Source organism: Gymnogyps californianus, chromosome 12 (genome assembly GCF_018139145.2).
Source record: "Gymnogyps californianus isolate 813 chromosome 12, ASM1813914v2, whole genome shotgun sequence".
Taxonomy (NCBI): Eukaryota; Metazoa; Chordata; class Aves; order Accipitriformes; family Cathartidae; genus Gymnogyps; species Gymnogyps californianus.
Genome location: NC_059482.1, coordinates 2,727,534 through 2,745,626, shown reverse-complemented (window position 1 = coordinate 2,745,626; position 18,093 = coordinate 2,727,534). Strand labels below are relative to the sequence as shown.

Below are 18,093 nucleotides of genomic sequence, written 5' to 3'. Positions count from 1 at the left end.
CGCCTTCCCTCTCCTCACTACCAGGTATTAAGCCCTCTGGCTTTCTTGCCACCAGCCACTGACCAGCTGGTTGTGTAGGTTGTGTTTTTTATAACTCCCTTTTTTCAACTTCTGGATCAAGCCACTGTTAACCAGTAAAAGGACTAGATAGATCAAGGTCTCAATCCACACCAAAAATTTTTGTGTTCCTCCTGAAAAAGTAAAAAAATTCAAGATAATCACAAGTGTTGATTGAAGGCTAGCCCTTTTTCATAATATCCAATATTTCAGGACTAACACCAGCACTCTAGAATTAAATCAAACACCCATTCCATCTTTCACCAGTTTTACTGTGCATATCAGTATAATTTGTACCAGTATGTTTTTCCTTTGGTTTAATGAAGTTTTACACAGCACTTTTTTTTTTTAGCAGTTTTCTTTACCAAAAGAAAACATACATGAGAGTCTAGAGGGTTTTTTTGTACAACACTAGACAAAAACTACAAATAAGACTGCAAGCCAGGAGCACCTCATGAGAGCTGAGCAATTGGGTTAAAGTGAATGACATTGAAACTACTAGGAAGAATTTACTACACAGTCTGAAAGAGTAATTTCTACTCCATACCTAGGTAGTCATTTTCCTTTTTATTAAATCACTGCATGTAGGTTCAGCTTGTGTGGCATGTAGCATGGAAAGTCTGTTCTCCAGCATTCAGGTGGTAAAATTTGAGTGTCATGAGACTGGGTTGAACCTGTGCAGCTCTTGAGACATGGTACTTGACAAAAGAGCAGAAAAGCTACAATTTATTTTTAAGCAGGAAAAAAAAATCGTAAGTAAAATCCTTTAGTTTGTGTTATACAGGAGGCCAAGTACATAATCATAATTGACGCTTCTGGATTTAAAGATTTATTAATTTTCATTCATGAAGTTGTACCTTCATGGAAACAAGCATTCAAACACAAATACAGCAATTGAATTTTTGCTGAAAAGGTCTACCTAACAAAAGGGAACTAATAAAATACTTCCCACATCCTTGTTTACCCAGAAGTGGTAACCAAATATGCAACACCAAGACCTTCACGTCATCTCCTCTTGTTTTTCTAAAAGAAATACTTCAAAAGCAGCATTACTCAATTACTGTTGTCCATTAGACATCGGAAGGTAATCCCAAGCGACTACACAAAAACTGGAAACAAAAACCCACAAAGTCTCCCCACTCAACCCTCAAACCCACCAGTATTTATATTCCCATACATACAGGCACAAGAGAGGCAAAACAGAAGAAACAGTTTATTTGCTAGTTTCAAAGCATATTTACGGCAACAAAGCACATGAAATTACGAAGTTTGGGTTTTGTGGTTTTGTTTGTTTTTTTTTTTAAAAAGGTCAACTGATCAATTGAATTGAAGCTGAAAAACTGCTTTAAGTATCAGCTTAAGAGGGTTTTTTTGCCTGTTTTTCAGAAAGCTTCCTGCTTTCACATTTCTGATCTTTTTAAAGCTTTTTATCTAGGCTATGATGGAGAATGAAAAAAACCTAAGATACACTCTTCTTACCAGCAAATATATTGATCCTCTTCTGCCACAAACATACGAGACTAAGTTTTCTCATCAACTAGATTTATTTTATTTCCCTAGCCTCCTACTTCTCAAAACTTAAATTATTCATTAACTGGAATACTGGAGGCCTGAAGAAAACTTGCAGAATCAAATATTAGGTTTTCAAAGCACATACAGAAATGGTCGGCCAGAGTCTGTAAGATGAGCAGATTAGTGAGAACTGATATCTAAATAACTCAGGTATTGATCAGCATCTTTCAGCTTGCCAAGAACTTGGTGTTAATGATATGTCCCAGGACCTCAAATCAGGTCAGTCTCATGTTTATTTACTAAAACTCCTTTCAACAAATCAGAGAACTACAATATTAGCTTGTAATAGTTTTGTCATTAAAGCCAAGAAAGAGCTGGCACTGTTGATCTGTCCCTGAGACTTCTTTAGAGAAAGATTTCACTGGAAGAGTGTCCCCAAAGCCTCACTTCAAACTTTCAAACTTGGACCTAACAGGTTCCGAATAACTAAATACAAACAGGATGACACTGAAACCAGTCAACTTGAACTCTGCTCTATTCAACAACCAGCAAAAGCACACCTTGGATGGTTTCATGATACATTAACTCACACACAAACTACTCCTTTTAAGAGGTACCCAATCTGCATCAAAATACTGATGGGCCAGAGTCCAAATAATGGAATAACAAGAGATGCTCTCTGGTATGTAATGTTCGTACTTACAGAAACTGCTTCTGGGCAGGGAAAGAACATGAAAAGGCAGGACATATATATTCTTAAAATGTAAGTGTATCAAACAATTTAAAAAGTATCAGAGGTAAATTTAACTTAAGTGACAAGTGCATATCACGCAGCTATGAGCTTGTCTATCTACAGCTATATTAGAGGGGAAAAAATGTTTCCACTCAAGAGCATCAAGAACTGTGTTGAGACTATTTCCTTAAAAGTGAGGGAAAACAGGTAAGGAAATAAGTGTTTCTTTTTGAAAATGATCTTACTTTACTACTTCTAGAAAAAGTCAAATATAGGAAAGGATGAAGCAATTCTCTCTGCAGTTCACTATACTGAGCTGTCATGTAAGAATGACCTTTCATTATTATATTAGTGGTAACCTGTTTTCACATAATACAGTGGTTACGGACTGAGAAAACATCATGTGAAGAGGTGTAACTGGGACACTTAAGTGATCCCAAAACCTTTATGCAAATATAAAGCGGCTGCTTGCTAAGAAATATTTAAATTGAACCATAACTTACACAGCATTTACCTCCCCCTTCCAAAAGAGGGCAGAAAAATTGTGGTTGATATGAAAGCGCAGTAAGATCTTTGCTTATTCTTCCCACATCAGGTATCTTCAAAAGAATCCATGAAGCCTGACCCATCCAGGAAATCAAAGACTGAGTTCCAGGGAGAAGACTACTACATTTACAGTGTCTTTGAAACTTAGCAATGACCACAGCAACACAAAAATCATTGAAACACTCTTCAAAAGAAGTCACACATTCACTTGAGACTCCAAATGGAGCAGTCATTTTCTGATTACCAAATTCTTTAAGCCAAGTATCCTGCAGGAACTAATTCTGCCTGGCTAACACAAATCGAGGAAACAGGACTAATTACCATCACAGCTTTCATTTAGAAAAACAAAGGAGGGAAAACTTAGCAGAGGACAAAAAGGGGCCGCTACTTCTCGCCCATTCCTGTGACTGAAGCTGATGAAGCAGGGTCTGTCATAGTACATGACGCAAGAACTACTGGCTAGCAGTTACTGAGCACGTCGTATCACTTGCTGCTCCCCGCATTTCCACTTTTTGGCCTTTAGTTCTCTTAAGATTAAGAGTTTGTGGTTCCTTAAAAGTCAATGCTAAGTTGATCTTCTTCTCTTCATAAGACAGATGGTTTTGTGGAGAAAAAGGGAGAAAACAGAACTCAAGTTTAAGGTATGTTGGACTTGTTAGGACCCAGTTCAGCCTCATAACAGGGTCCACCGTCCAGTTTTCTGCTGGTATCTCTTAAGACTAAAAGTAGAAGAGCAGACAGCAGCTTTTCCATGGTGTCTGCTTAAAAAGGAAGCTACAGCTAGGAAAAAACTCGTAACCAAACAGAACAGTTTTACTAGTTAGCAAGAAAGTCTTCTGGCTGGCTGTTGCCTCTACAAAAACACACAGGAAGACACTGGAAATTAAAGCTTCATGGACATAATGAAAAATTTCTGTTAGCAGCAACATTAGCAGAAGAAATGCTCTCGAACTGTCATTTTTCTTGGTAAGAAAAAAAAGGTTCTTCCAACTTAGAGAATATTTAAGATGAAAAACAACACATACTTACAACATGAGTTTAAGTGACAAGTTAATCCTACTTTAATTTCAAACCAAGACTGAAGACTATGAACTGCAATATTCCACAGGAAATAATTACACAGCTTTTTTAAAAATCAAGGACATTAGCTTTCTTTTGGCAGCATATAGGAAGCAATAATATGCTGGGATTGTATCGCTCGCCCCCAATCAAACTAGTAGTTTTCATGTTCCTGCTATTTCCTCAGTTTAGCTTATTTAACTTGCCAACTAAGTGACCTTCTTATGTTTCTCCAAAAGAGACAGATATTAAAAAAAGTCTGTATCTCAGCTTTTAAGATTTTAATTGAATTCATACATTGTTTTGAGTAATACTGAATGATACTGTCAGCACTTTAGCCAACCGCAAAAGCCAATCAACCTAAAGAATGGTTTCGCAACTTCATTGGATTCAAAAGCTTAAATAAAACAAAAAGCTGTCTGCACTGAAGGCTGGAGAAGACTCCCATCTGGACAGGAAAATGCAAAACCCAGAAGAATCAGTCAGCTGCTTTCAAAATCAAGATACAGCTTCAAACACTAATTTGAAGGTTTTTCTTACCAAATACTTCAGGCCAAGAGTACTAACTTCTGCATTACTGCTGCTGAACTGCCTGCCATTGCCACTGACAACTGCCTTACAAGTTGCCTTTTTTCTTTTCTAATGCCAGAAAAAGCTTTTCCAGAATAAATTATCCAGAAAGGGCTGCTGTATTGGACATATTTGTGTAACAGCTCCACTGCCTTACTAAATCTGAGCACCAACACATGTCACTAAACAGGTGCTGTGCCTTGAAACAGATACTTACCAAGGATATGCTGTTGAAATATATATAATAATGCTCTGGGCAGAAAGAGAGCTATGATACAGAGCCAAGAAACGCTGCAAGAGTTTGACATTAGTTAGGGACAATTGAGCAACAGGTAAAACATATTCCTTAATTCAAGCAGCTCTAATCAAGCTAAGAAGTATCTCTTTATAATGTCAGGCAGAACATATCCAAAAAGGAATCCTTAACTATGTTTTTTAATACCATGGAAACACTTTTGCATTTTCAAGCACGATTTCAGGTAAACACTTGCAACACTGAAGACTTAAAGGTATCCTACAACAAATTCAGAGACACTAGTCACAGTGTTTGAGATTAAGCACGTGCTCAGATTTTGTTGCTTGGGAGCTGGGGGACTGCTTGTTTTTTAAAGGACTTCAGAATTTAATTTGTAAAATACATTTACTGCCTAATTCCCCAAGCTGGCTAATTCTACATGTAACTGCAGCCAATTAACTATTTTCAGACAACTGAGAAAAGCATGTGTAAGTTATGAATGCAGCTGTGTACTTAATTTGCTTAGAAATCCGGCCCAATGACTCATCTTCCTTCTCCGATTTAACACGAGTAGACTTCTCGGAGGAATGCACAGCTCATTTTGAAAAGTACTCCTGCAAAAGTGACCATAAGCCCAAATGCTCCGTTTGAAGGCAGCTTCAGTAACCACTAACATACGTTCTTGTATAGGCAATTAAAATAAGCAGGCTGCCCATATCTAATTACACAGCCCATGCTAGTAAAAATATCTCTGCAATCAAGAGAGATGTTCAACTTTGTATATAAATACTTTTACTAAGTAACATGCAGTTGTATATTTAGTCTAGTTTTATCTGATCAACTGATTATTTACTGCTCTTAGATCACTTTTAAACAAAATATTGGCTTTGTTTCTTATTTTTAAGAGAAGGTTAGCTCATCCTAGAGAAGTTTCACGCTTCCCTAGAAAGGGTTTTCTCTGGCACATAATTCACTGAACCCCTGCAAACCCAAGGCGAGCCAGATGACTAGTTCTAATCAGAATGCTATATTCACCCACAAAACTAAAAATGCAAAGTCAGTTTTCCACGGAAAACACTCTTGGTAGTGTAGGCCCTTTCCCTAATCACAGTTTTTGTGCTAAAGTGTACCGAACCCCAGAAAACCCAGGCTTCACTAAATCCCACACATCACCAGAGGAAACAAACCCAATGCAGCTGAAGCCTTTGAAGTTCACATGTCTGCATATCCTGAGCTTAGAAAGAGAATACAAACCTCACTGATGCACCCTGAAAGGAAACCAGATGGGGAAAACATGACACATTCAGGTAGTCACCACAGCTGGGAATCTAGAGCTGGCATTTGCTTTGAAGTTCTGAGCAATGTCCTAAATACAGATGGACAAATCGAGTCTCACACCAACACACCAGACCCACCAGTGAAATAACGCAAGGTGCCACCTTTGAGTGCAGTTTGAACTAACAACAAACCACCTTTTTGGAGGCGATGAGGAAAATGGGAACTGAGTTAAGGTTACCTGCTACCCGTTAGTTTTTCCTCATCACACAAGATTTTATTCAAGTCTTCTGGGTCCCACTTAGATAATCATAATCCACTGTTTATTTATCCACTCTTTATTAATAAGACTCAGTCCCCTCTGCATAAAAACAATTACAGTTGTAATCAATCACAATTGCATCCAATGAGGATTTGCCCAGCAACACTTTAAGCTTAAAAGCCACCAAGTCAGGACCCGAACATTGCATGTCTACATATTAATTATACATATTATATAAACATATGTTTGTTTATTTTTCTTCAACAGCACAGTGAAATACAGATTGTGGGCTGCAGCATGTAACCATATATCGGCATAGATGGACCCCTGTCAGTGAGATTATAACGCGGCAGCTGCTCAGCCAGCATGCCCTGGCTTGAAGGGCAATCTGGTGATAAAACACCAGAGTGCTGAGATCAGATCGCCAGCTGCTCCAACCTTGGCTGAAGGATTCCTTCGGCTACCTAAAGGAGTTAAGAGTTTCCAACTCCAAAGCAAAAATACAGCAGAAACGTGCATTTCAAACTCAAAGGCACATGAACACACGCAGCTAGTCTTATTTGAAAGACAGCTACTCCAGACCAGCATAGTTTAATGCTCCTGTAAATAAGCATGTGCTGTTTTCCGCATTTTTGAGAACAGTATCAGCATCTTGAAACTCATGACTAAGGCTGCAATAACAAGCAAGCATGAGCAGCATGGACAAAGTAATTTTATACCAGCTTCAATTTTTTTTCTCCCCCCTAAAGAATTATAGCATGAAAACCTTGCTAACAATGAAAAAATATTCTGTTTGCATACTGCATAAAAACACCAGACTAAGGGACTAATCTAGAACAGGCAAAACCTTGAGTACATACAGTCTTGCCAAGAGCCACAAATGCACTCAAGTGCTTAGTTCAGTGAGAAACAAATATCCCTCTGCACAACTTCTATGAGGTTCTCCTTTTATTGGCAATTATGTCCTTGGACATTTTCAGGTCTCTGGTCTCAGGCTTTAATATTCTTGTTCCCTTTTATACTTTTGTATAAATCATTGTTCCTTCATTCTGGATCCCAGACAAGATTTGACCAGTATTTCAAAGAGACAGAAAAAAGTTCTAATTCAGCATTTAAGCTTATTTTGAGATACTGTACAACTACTAGACAACTGTTTCTGTAACACATCTGCGAAGCAAATACAAGAGGGAAGAGAAGACCAAAGTACATTTTACTAGTATTTGCCAAGGCAGTGAGAATGCCCAGGAACTGAAGTAAAAAGAACAGAAACAAAACCAAACCCCATCCACCAAAAACCTCAAAGTCTTGAAGCTTTGAATCTCCACACTCGCCACTAGATTCTTCAGCATGCAGTACAGAATGAAACAAAACACTTGAGCAAAACTAGTTCCTCACCATCTTTTGCAATAGTAGGATATCTAGCAAATCCCTGAACTATTTAATAACAGGGACAGGAAGGAACACAAACTTTGAGCTCCCCAGGCCACTAATACCTATTTCATACCTACTCTTTTTGCAGACAAAGTTCACTTATTACACTCTTCCACAGGACTGTTTACAAGAAAACAAAGTCTGCATGCTTTGCAAACATGGTGGTCCCACTGTATCTCTGCTTGAATGATACACATTGAATAATTCATCCACAGAAGTGGAAAACACAATAGAGATAATCTAAGGCACTGTTGTGTTTTATGCCATTTCCTTTCAGCTGTGTATATTAATGATGTAATTTTAGCAGGGCTACCCCTTTGAGTTACTGTTAAAAATAGCATCTGCACCATACACTGATGAAATGCATCCACTCCAGGCAGTGAAGTAATGCAGCAAGTCCACTGCTTTTTTTCCAGGGAGATAAAAAACAAGTCAGAAAGCAAATGAAACATTAACCTTTTAGCTTAGCATTTCCATGCACCTGAGAAATAAAATTTACTTTAATCAAAACCATTGTTTTGCATAATTACAGCCTATGACTTTCCAGCACAAAAGAGCAAGAGAAAATGAAATTAGAAATGAAATCTGACAAAGCACCTCAACAAGTTGACTATTTGTCTCCTCCTCTACTTGTGTGGCACACAGTAACAGATATACCATATGGATCAGAGCCACAATTCCTCTATTGCAGGAACACAGCACTAGCATCAAATGCTTAAGGAAAGTACAAGACACCCTGCTATATGCAGGTTTGGGGCAGTTCAACCCCTTTAACTTCTCACAATTTCCACTATCTGCAATCCTCAAATGAGATTTTATTCTCAACTTACTTCTTAGCATCAACCCAAGAACAACTCTAGATGCTTTCATTACCCATACAGCTGTCAAATCTCTTAATCCAGGTCTCAATATCTGGCTCTGCTCTGGCATTTTTCAACAGATGCAGTTTATGAAAACTACGTTAAGCCTGCATTAAACAGAAGAATCCAGCTTTCTTTAAACAACCCCAAATAAAATTGAATACACAGAATTTCACTGCTTTGACTGTTCTCAACTTCATTCTGTCTTCATTTTGATTCTATTCATAACGAACCCAATGTTAATAGCACCATTTTCTTGTTTGGTCATTAGCAAAAGCAGATATAAGTTAGTGAAGGCACATATAATTTAAGAAATAATATCTAACTATTTAAGCAAAACAAAGAGAAGAAACTTGCTTCTGTCTACAAAGTGTCCAAAGAGCCTTTCTGACCACCAATTAGAAAAATCCCAGATATTTTGACATAAACCTGAGTTTCTTCTCAGAGAGCTATACAAACATGTGAAGCAAGAACTACCCTAGCTTGATGGATGGGTAAACAAGACTTTACAGTAAATCACAAGCAACGCCATATCTAGAACACAAGAATCAGTAGCTCTTGCACAGTGATCCTCAAAGGACATGAGGCACCAATTCCTTCTGAGTTTGAATCTGCAGTCTAAAAAAAAAATAATAAAATCACCCACTGTCTTCTGACCTGTGAATCCAGGCTGGCATCAGCTGGTAGTCAAAGTGCAGGAGAACACTGTTTAAAAAACACGACCAATTTCCTCCCCTCTAACTGCACGTCCTGCAGTTAGACTCATGAGTTACCATTTGCAAAAGGTCTCTCTCACTAGCGTAAGTATTATTACATTCGTTGTTTCTTCTTTGCAGTCCATCTGTTCCCTTGTGCCAGATACTGAATGTGAGAAATCATGATCACTTCCATGGAAATAAAGTGTTGTCATTTACTAAATAAGGGCACTTCCAGATTAGAAAGAAGGGAAGCAGAGTAAAGAAATATTTGCTGTAGTAGTAGGGGAGGCAAAGAAAATTGCTGGCAAAGTAAACAACTTATTGTGACATGTTCTCATCCTTCCTTTCCACCCACCTCATTTTCAAACCAGACCAATATGTCATGTCAGTGCTTAGTACTAAGGATAATGCATCTCCTCCTGTGACTTACTGCCCTACTTGAAACCAGAATTTATTGTTTCCAATTCCCAGTATCACCAATTTCTCTAATGTTATACCACTTTCTCTAATGTCTGGTATCTTTTCCCTACTGTAGTCTGATTCTTTCAAAAACTGCCGGTGTCCCGTGTCTGCAGAAAACAGCCCCAATGTGAGAATCCTAATGCTGACATCAAAAGTCAAGCAATAAACCTAAGATTTACTTTAAGTTCTCATGAATTTTCAGGTCTGGACCCAAAAATCTGCAAGGGATGACAACATTTCTAACTTGTATATGCAACTACCTGTAAAAACTCCAGCTACCTATTGATAAAATTATTGTACTTCAAGCCTATTACCCCCAGGGAGCCACCTTTTGGAGAAAAGAATTAATCTAAATGTAAAGGTACATGAAAATGAAAAATGTGCTTTGGAAAATGGGGGATTTAACAATAAACTGATAAGGGAAGGGAAAGAACATCTACCAGCTAACAACTAACCAGCTGTAAAAGCTTCTTAAGCATGCCATACACAAGAAAATTGCCATTTAGTCATTAGTACACTTGTGACAGTATGTAAAAAAATAGGCAAGGACATTATGGTTTTCTAGGAATACATGTGAATCACTATTCTTCTTTAAAGTGATGGGGTTTTGTCCAATTTAGTCTAGGGGAAATGTAAGCCTACATAGGATAAGCAAGCCATTTATTTTAAATTCTTGTATCCCTCTGTTTAACATGGCAGCGAAACAGGTTATTTCAAAACAGACATTTCCAGATGTTAAAGGGTGTTAAGTTCTAAAGAGATGAAATGAACAGCTGAGCACTTCTGAACATTTCACACATCCCTTCCTCAATCTTCAAGCAGCAGACACAGAAATGTCCAGTCCTAGCAAGCTATTTGCCATCAGGTTGCAGCAGGAGTTGCCAGGAGACAAAAATCAGCAGTTAATGTTCACCTTTGTTTTTTCTTGAAGTCCTGCATGACATGTTTTCTATCCTTCAGTAACTTTTTAAATTTCAAATTACCTCTCCCCCCACCCCCTGCCTTTACAAAGGATTTTCAGTATAAATGTAGGTTTAAGCATCAGTTCCACCAAGATGTACACCAGGTAAAGTTTTCACAACTCATTCTATTCTGACTCTGGTACATTTTTTTTGCAGAAGATGCTCTGCATTAAGCCATTACCTAAAGATCTCAGAAAAACTAGTTTTGCTCATTTAATGCATTTTTAATTAAAAGCTCAAGTTGCTTATGTTGTTTCCATTACTGGCAGGAGGTCATGCTATTGCTTCCATAGCTGTGGAGGTAACGGCTATTAATTTCATCTGCATTAACAACTAATGTGCCACAGCAGGCATTTCCAGGACTTCATAGACATGAACTGGCAATACAAGAGAGTCCTTCCAGGAATGTACATGCCTAAGTGTTGCCTCCTGTGCTTCTGAAGAGCCATGGAAAAAGGCAAATAGTATTAAATATGAGTTTATAGTCTCACATTAGATATTGACAACTACGTTGTCATTATCTAAGATCAGGAATCTGCCTGAGGAATGCATTACAGTGAGGTAAACTCCCTGGCACGGCAGAATTTACCAGCATACTATTCTTAGAATTTTTATTTTTCAGAGTAGCTTGATTCTAATTCATTATAAACAGAAGTATCATCCAACTCCCACTAAAGCCAAATTGAACTGGCTTCAGAGTACTCAAAATCAAGTGCTTCACTGTCAATCTTACTTTAACAGAAAGCTGGTCATTTTCTAATGTTTAATAAGAAAATTATATTGCCCAGTACACAAATTCAGAACAAGTCTTTATATAACATAAGAATAAATAAAAGCAAGATTAATTAGTAAGGAGCAAAATGAAGCCTTTTTTCCCCATGGACCTATGCTTTATGTCTCCTCTCTTCTGCAGAGACCCCATCCCCATATCCCCTATGACAGGCCTACAACAATACTACTTTCCATATCTACCACGTCTACCTTAAATTTTTTCAAATTTTCCACATACTCCCTAAACATACACACATAACTAGCTACTTTCCTTCCTCAGGCACACCTACCATTGCAAGACACCTGCCTCTCTTGCACACCCATTTACTTCTGCAGGGTGCCAGTTCAGTCTTGCATCCCCTACAGTGACTCTTGAACTGCCAGCTGGGCAACGAATCAGCACATGTTGCCTCTAGTCCAGAAGAAACATAATGAGTGGCTGGGCAGATAAAACACGGTAAGGGCTGAACTGTTCTCACCTCTCCCCGTGATGGAAGCATGAATGAATCTCTTCTATCCAGACACTACTGTAAATAAAAACTCCAAATACCTCTGTCCAATTTGAATGAATTTAATCAACAGGCTCAACAGTTAATAAGGTAGGGACTGACAGAGCTGCCTGAGCAGAGTGATTCCATCACCTTTACTGAGGAAAAACAAGTAAGAAGCCCAAACAAGACTAAAGAAAGAACCACTCAGCAGCTTCAAGATAATGCCCTTAGGTATATGCTTTATACAAACATTATTTCAGGTGAATATGTGAACAAAGCATATGGCATATACACAACTAAAACTGCTTATAGGAAATGTGCATTACAGAGTCTTCCGTCATATGAACTTAAACAAGAGCCATGGGCAAATACACACAGCATGACTTTCCACTGAAGCCAACTCACTGCAGCTCTTGGCCAAGCGGTAGACCTTTTGGTCTTCATGAAAAATGCCTGTGAACCACAAAGGGCTGCCCTCGTGAAGGAATCTAGGCCATGCATTACAAACTTCAGTAAGAAGCACCTTTAAGTATTTGCACAAAAAGGTTATGACAATTATTGCATGAGTAGGCAGATCAGAAGTCTACTTTTCATTCAGTTAGAAGAATCCTCATGCCGTTCTCCCCTCTTCTCCCTTTGTATCTTGTCATAGGAATCCCTGATCTCTCCTGACAAGTGTTGTTATGTAGAAAGGGAGGTACAAGGATGACAAAGAAATACTGACTCCAACCTCTAGAGAGTACAAAAGCTAACTTATTAACAGTTAACATAAATTTGCCAGAGTCCAAGTGCAGCCCCAGCAGTGCGGAACTCCACTCCCAGCTCTGACACAACCCAAGGGTGAGCTACTTAACCTGGCCTCTGGCTTTGGGGACATAAAACGGGCTTCTATGCCTGCCTACATAAGCACAGAGTACAACTGCACAATCAGTAAAAACTTGAGATGAAATGCAATGTTTTTGAATTATTTTAAAACTAAATTAAAAAACCTCATGAGTATTGTCTTTATTGCAAAGTTAAACCTCCAACCTTAGTTGAACTCCAACTTCAACTACTGAAGACCAAGCTGCATGATTTGTGCAACATACAGGCTTCAAGAAATTTCTTAATACGCAATAATCTTCTAGCACAGGGGAAAATATGCAACATCAAAATATTTTTTTGAAGTACACTAATCCTTGGATCTGATTGCTAGAATTAACTCTAAATACTTGATACTCCTAAAACAACTAGTATATTAGAGACAGTAAGTTGGGAATGCAAAGCCTTGTGTGTGATCTAACAACCTAAGATTGCTGAAGTTTAGAAACAGAGTTCTACTTCAGAGGTAAAATGAAGACATATACAAACAGCTGAAAAATTGTATACAGTTGGTAGAGGGAGATTTTTCCTGAAGGATTATCATAGCCTAAATATTTCTTTAAGCCCTACTCTAACATTAGTTGACCCAATATTGTTGGAGATGATGTATTTACTTAAAAATAGAATAATCCAGCTACACAACCGATGCAGAACAAGGCACTATAAAGTCTGGACCCCGAACCGAAAGGATTTCAGAGCTTTTTCGCCCCGTATTTTTTCCCTGCCTTCAACAGACTGAACAACTGGTGTCAAACATTTCAGGAGGAAAAGACTGTTGATTGCCATTAACTAAGAGAGCTCCTGCAGTCTGATTTCTTGTGGAAAAAGGATGAGTCAAGGAAGTGGGAGACAAAAAAAAGGTGCAAGACCATACAAATACATTTTGCCAAGGAAAATAAATTGGGTAGCAAAAAGAGTGGTTAGAAGTTCTGGATAGCTTACACCACATGTTTCTGTTGACTATTGTAATGAAACAATTTAGATACCAAACCTTGCTGCACATAACAATCAGCTTAACCTACCTGCACCTCATATCCTACCTGAGGTCAACAGGATTACTGCAAACAAGGATATATTTTACATCCTAATATTAATCCAAAATTAAATCTATATATTACTGAGATGCATTTTCTCTAAAGTTTGTTTTTCCTCATGTCCACAGACTGCAGCTCCTTTTGTCCAGTAAGTAATGCGCTATTCTATGTATTCTAGCCTGGGACACTGTCAAGGCTTTGCACAACCCTGTATGTGGACTAATAGCATACCTTCAATTAAGCAAGAAGTTTTACCGTGCTCAGCAGGAGTACTAAATGGAGTACAGATTGTAGAATAAAGCCTACTGCACCCATTTTACATCTAAAAGCTTTACTCCTCTCTGTCCACAGAAAGCAGTTTGTGCCTATCACTAGATGCATGTATTGCAAGAATTGTGATTCAGCTTCACTAAATAAGGATCGTATTTCGACAGTTGCTTCATTTGAAATCAGACTGGCTTAGAGACAATTTTGAGGTTTTGTGTGGCAACAGTGGAAAGGCAAGATAAATATACAGGAAACACAAGAATAGGGGAATTTTTTGTCACTTCGCAGAAAATGAGATTTGTTCAGTCAAGGAAACCGTCTTCCAGACTGCTTTATGGAGAAAAACAGTGGTAAGTGCCACCTGCAAACCACATAGCAGTAATGAACATCTTATAAGTATCAACACAGAACTTCCACTGCAAGAAAATTTAAGACAGAGGCTGTGACAAATCAAAATTTTACCCAGCATTATGAGAAATTACAGTGTGAAGACTGCACAGTCTCTGTACCGTAATGTTTTGCAACTTACATTGCTTTTATTATAAAGATTCTTTTGTTCTGCACTTCAACATCTGGTCTAATGTACTTTATTCCACTGTGCTTTTGGAAAATATGCTGTGGTCACCGACCATGTTTAATACATTGCTAAAATATGTCACATGCAGAGTAGTACTTGCCTACAGTGCTATCCACCTAATGGCCACATCGTTCTGCTCGGAACCTTACAGTAAGAGTAATTAATAACATCTCTGGTGTACGGGAAATTCCTATTGCTTTAAAAAAAAGAAACAAAATAAGCTGAATTTTTCATTCAGCTTTGATAACCATCACTACTCTCTTTTGGGAATTGCCACACAAGGTCAGATAGGCTTGTTACAAATTAGCTCTGTGAATGGGACTTTCCGTAGGTCAGATAGCTCCTTCTGGACTTTGGCATAGTAACTGAATTTCCCTTAGCTACCAGCACAGGATTGCCTGCAAAATAAAAGCTGCTAGTGAATATACTATTTTTAACCAGTGACCTTCTTTCACCACCTGGGTCACTTGCTACTGGGAAAAGGTTCTGAGGTGGCTCCCCAGAAAATGTAGGATAAAATCCTAAATTTAAGACAACCAGCCTCGGTGCCTTTATCAGAATCCCTCCAAGTAAGCTTGCTGACTTTGATGGCATTGTGCTGGGAAACACAAACCTGCCTATAGAAGGGACCATCACTACACAGCTGCACTGTTGCTAAAGTATGTGCCTATCAGGCAAGCATTTGCAAGCATGAAATCTCATCTTTGAAACTGGAATCAACATTTCTGACACCTTCTGCAGCTATATTTGCGCTGGTTCAATTCTTGTAGTATTGCGGAAAAAAGCCTAGGGCAACAAGAGCAAGACAGCATGGCACTCAACTCATGCAGTATGCAAAAAATGCCCAACCTTCATTTGAATTTGATTGTTTTGTTCAGATCAGTGTTAAAACTATAGTGAAAACGTGACTACATTCTAGAAACAGTGGAAAAAAAAGAGACAGAAAGATCTAGCAACATCGCTCTTGGAATTTCAGTTACATGTAACACAAGAATCTATTTGTATTTGCCTCTGTTCTCCTTGACCAGTGAGATCTGTCAATACCTTAAAACCTGTAAATAAGCCCGTCTGCAGCTAACAAGCACAACAACAATAGCCAGTCCCTGAGAACAGGGAAAGTCTCTACTTCCTGACGTTACCTCCAGTTAAAGTAACTTCCATGTCTGTGAAAACAGGTTTGAACAACCCTAAATCACCAATCAAAAAATATGAGTAAAAAGCACAATTTATACTGCATGTTACAGCGATTAGACTTCAGAAGAGGTCCACATTCTTCTATGTCAATACTCATCCGTATTTTTTCTAAACTTGCATAGGCCAAATTTTTGAACTTTATTTTACAAAACGAAAGTCCACATAAAGCACAGATACCTGAAATGCTTATGTCAACAGGTACAGGATCTTCCTAGTGTCACAACTCTATTTTGCAGAAATGTCCATCTGGTTTACTCTGCTTTAGCACTGATACATGAAGAAGGGAGTAGGGGCTTTAACTAAGACTGAAGGACCAGCATAGAAAAATTGGTTATTTAGCAAAATTCACCATATGATTGCCCCCATCTGGTCACCACTCCCAACAACTTGGGCATTACAGCATGGATCCCACACCCCAATGCCTGACAGTGTTCCCACAGTTAGCTGGGGCTCCAAGACAAAAGGAAAGCTTTATGGACTTCTTAGACTGACACTCATTTTATAAATTCATTTCCCAAGGCAGCAATATTCTGTGCAGATAGGATGGTGAAATTATTCCAAAGTTATGTATTTGACAAGTCTCTACATGAAGCATGTATGAATGTTTCCAGTTAACCACTTAATGCAAACACAAGCGCACACAGACTTCCACCACAGTTTGTTAAAGAGTATTCAGCAATATACTCCACTCTTCTCATCTCTCCCATGTAGAAACGTCAAATATTTTATGCTAAAAGCTAGTTTCAAAGTGTGGATTAGGGAAAGTACAGCCACTGATAGCTTTCAGGTCCAAGCCTACTACAAACCCATTCACTGTCCAAGTATATACAGAGTATGTTATATTACTGACATTTCTACAAATCAGGATTAAAACCATTCAATGGATTAATACAAACTGTCTCTAATCCAACTAAGCACAAGGATACGCACTTCGTGAGCTTTCTCATTTTTCTTCTGTTTTAGTACAGCCTTTGTAACTGAGACACTTCCAGCTCCAGTACTTTGCCAAGAGAGGAATAACTAACTTAGGCAGCTCACTATTTCTGACCACAAGTGAGAAGAAATCCTGTCCTCTCAAGCTGTCTGAAACAAGACTCACTAGAAAATATCAACACAAGAACTACACAACTGGTCAAGCAACCTGTCCATCCCGTACTCTCATGACTGAATTTCATCTGCTCTAGGTTAAAAAGTTAGCAGGCCCTGCTAAAATTGAAAGATGTGTCTCTTTGCAACAAGAATTAGAAATCTGTAAGCGAGCAATGGTGGCTCCAGGCTGGCAAATAATCTTCAGTTGTACTCCAACCTTAAGAGGCAGAACTCCCGACCAGACAGGTCATCATGTATCAAGGAGAACTCAACACAATCTTTGCTGCTGGTGAACCAAAAAGCAGAATATCAGTTAGTAAGAAAACTGTATTTGTTCCACAACTCCTTTTACCAACTATCACTAAGGCAATCTATAAATTAAAAAGCTACATTCTCTGAAAACTAAGCAGGTATTCTATAAGAGAAAAACAGATCAGAGGAAAACCTAATTAATTTTCACAGTGTACCATGACTAATCTTGGCATATATGGTACTGGAATAGCAATCACTGAGTACAAATGAAAACAGTGTTGAACCCTGTCCTATTTTTAATCAGATGAAAGCCACAAACCTAGCCATGCTTCTGCTTAGTGTTGCATTTTCTTCTACCCTGATAGCTTTTACAGCTGGAGAAATAGCTACTTACAGCACTATTCTGCTGTAAAAAATTATTGCTACTTATAGCTACTGGGATTATAGTTGAGTATGTCACAGAAAAGGAGGTCTGGTGGAGGCAAGCTAAGAACATTTCCTTGGGATACTTAACCCTTTCCAATCTGTATCAGTTCCTCTGAGTGAAGATGTGCTTCAAAACTCTTGATCACCATTTATGTGGTATTAAACTATGTTTGCAAGGTTTTGCAGCAAGCCAGTGGCAGAGAAGGAAACAGAACTCTGAAGACCAATTCCAAATTAAAAAAAAAATGTATATGGTCCATGACAGTATTTTTAATGACATTTGAAGGCAATATACCAGTGCTGCTAATGTGATGGTATTCTCCCCTGCATTAGTTCTACTATGCAGAGCTATTTTTATTAATACCACAAAGAGTTCACAAAAGCTGGTCTACACAAACAGCAGCTCACAGTTCAAAGACTTTCCTCACTTAACAGTGCTTTTTGTATGCATTAAACAAAAATACTGTTA

The 18,093-nt window shown here is 38.3% G+C and overlaps 1 protein-coding gene across 1 annotated transcript in view; it reads right to left on the bottom strand.

Moving 5' to 3' along the window:
• The window catches only part of ZCCHC14 (zinc finger CCHC-type containing 14), a 54,982-nt gene that overhangs the window by 21,958 nt on the left and 14,931 nt on the right, over positions 1-18,093 (bottom strand). The gene's annotated exons all lie outside the window — the stretch shown is intronic.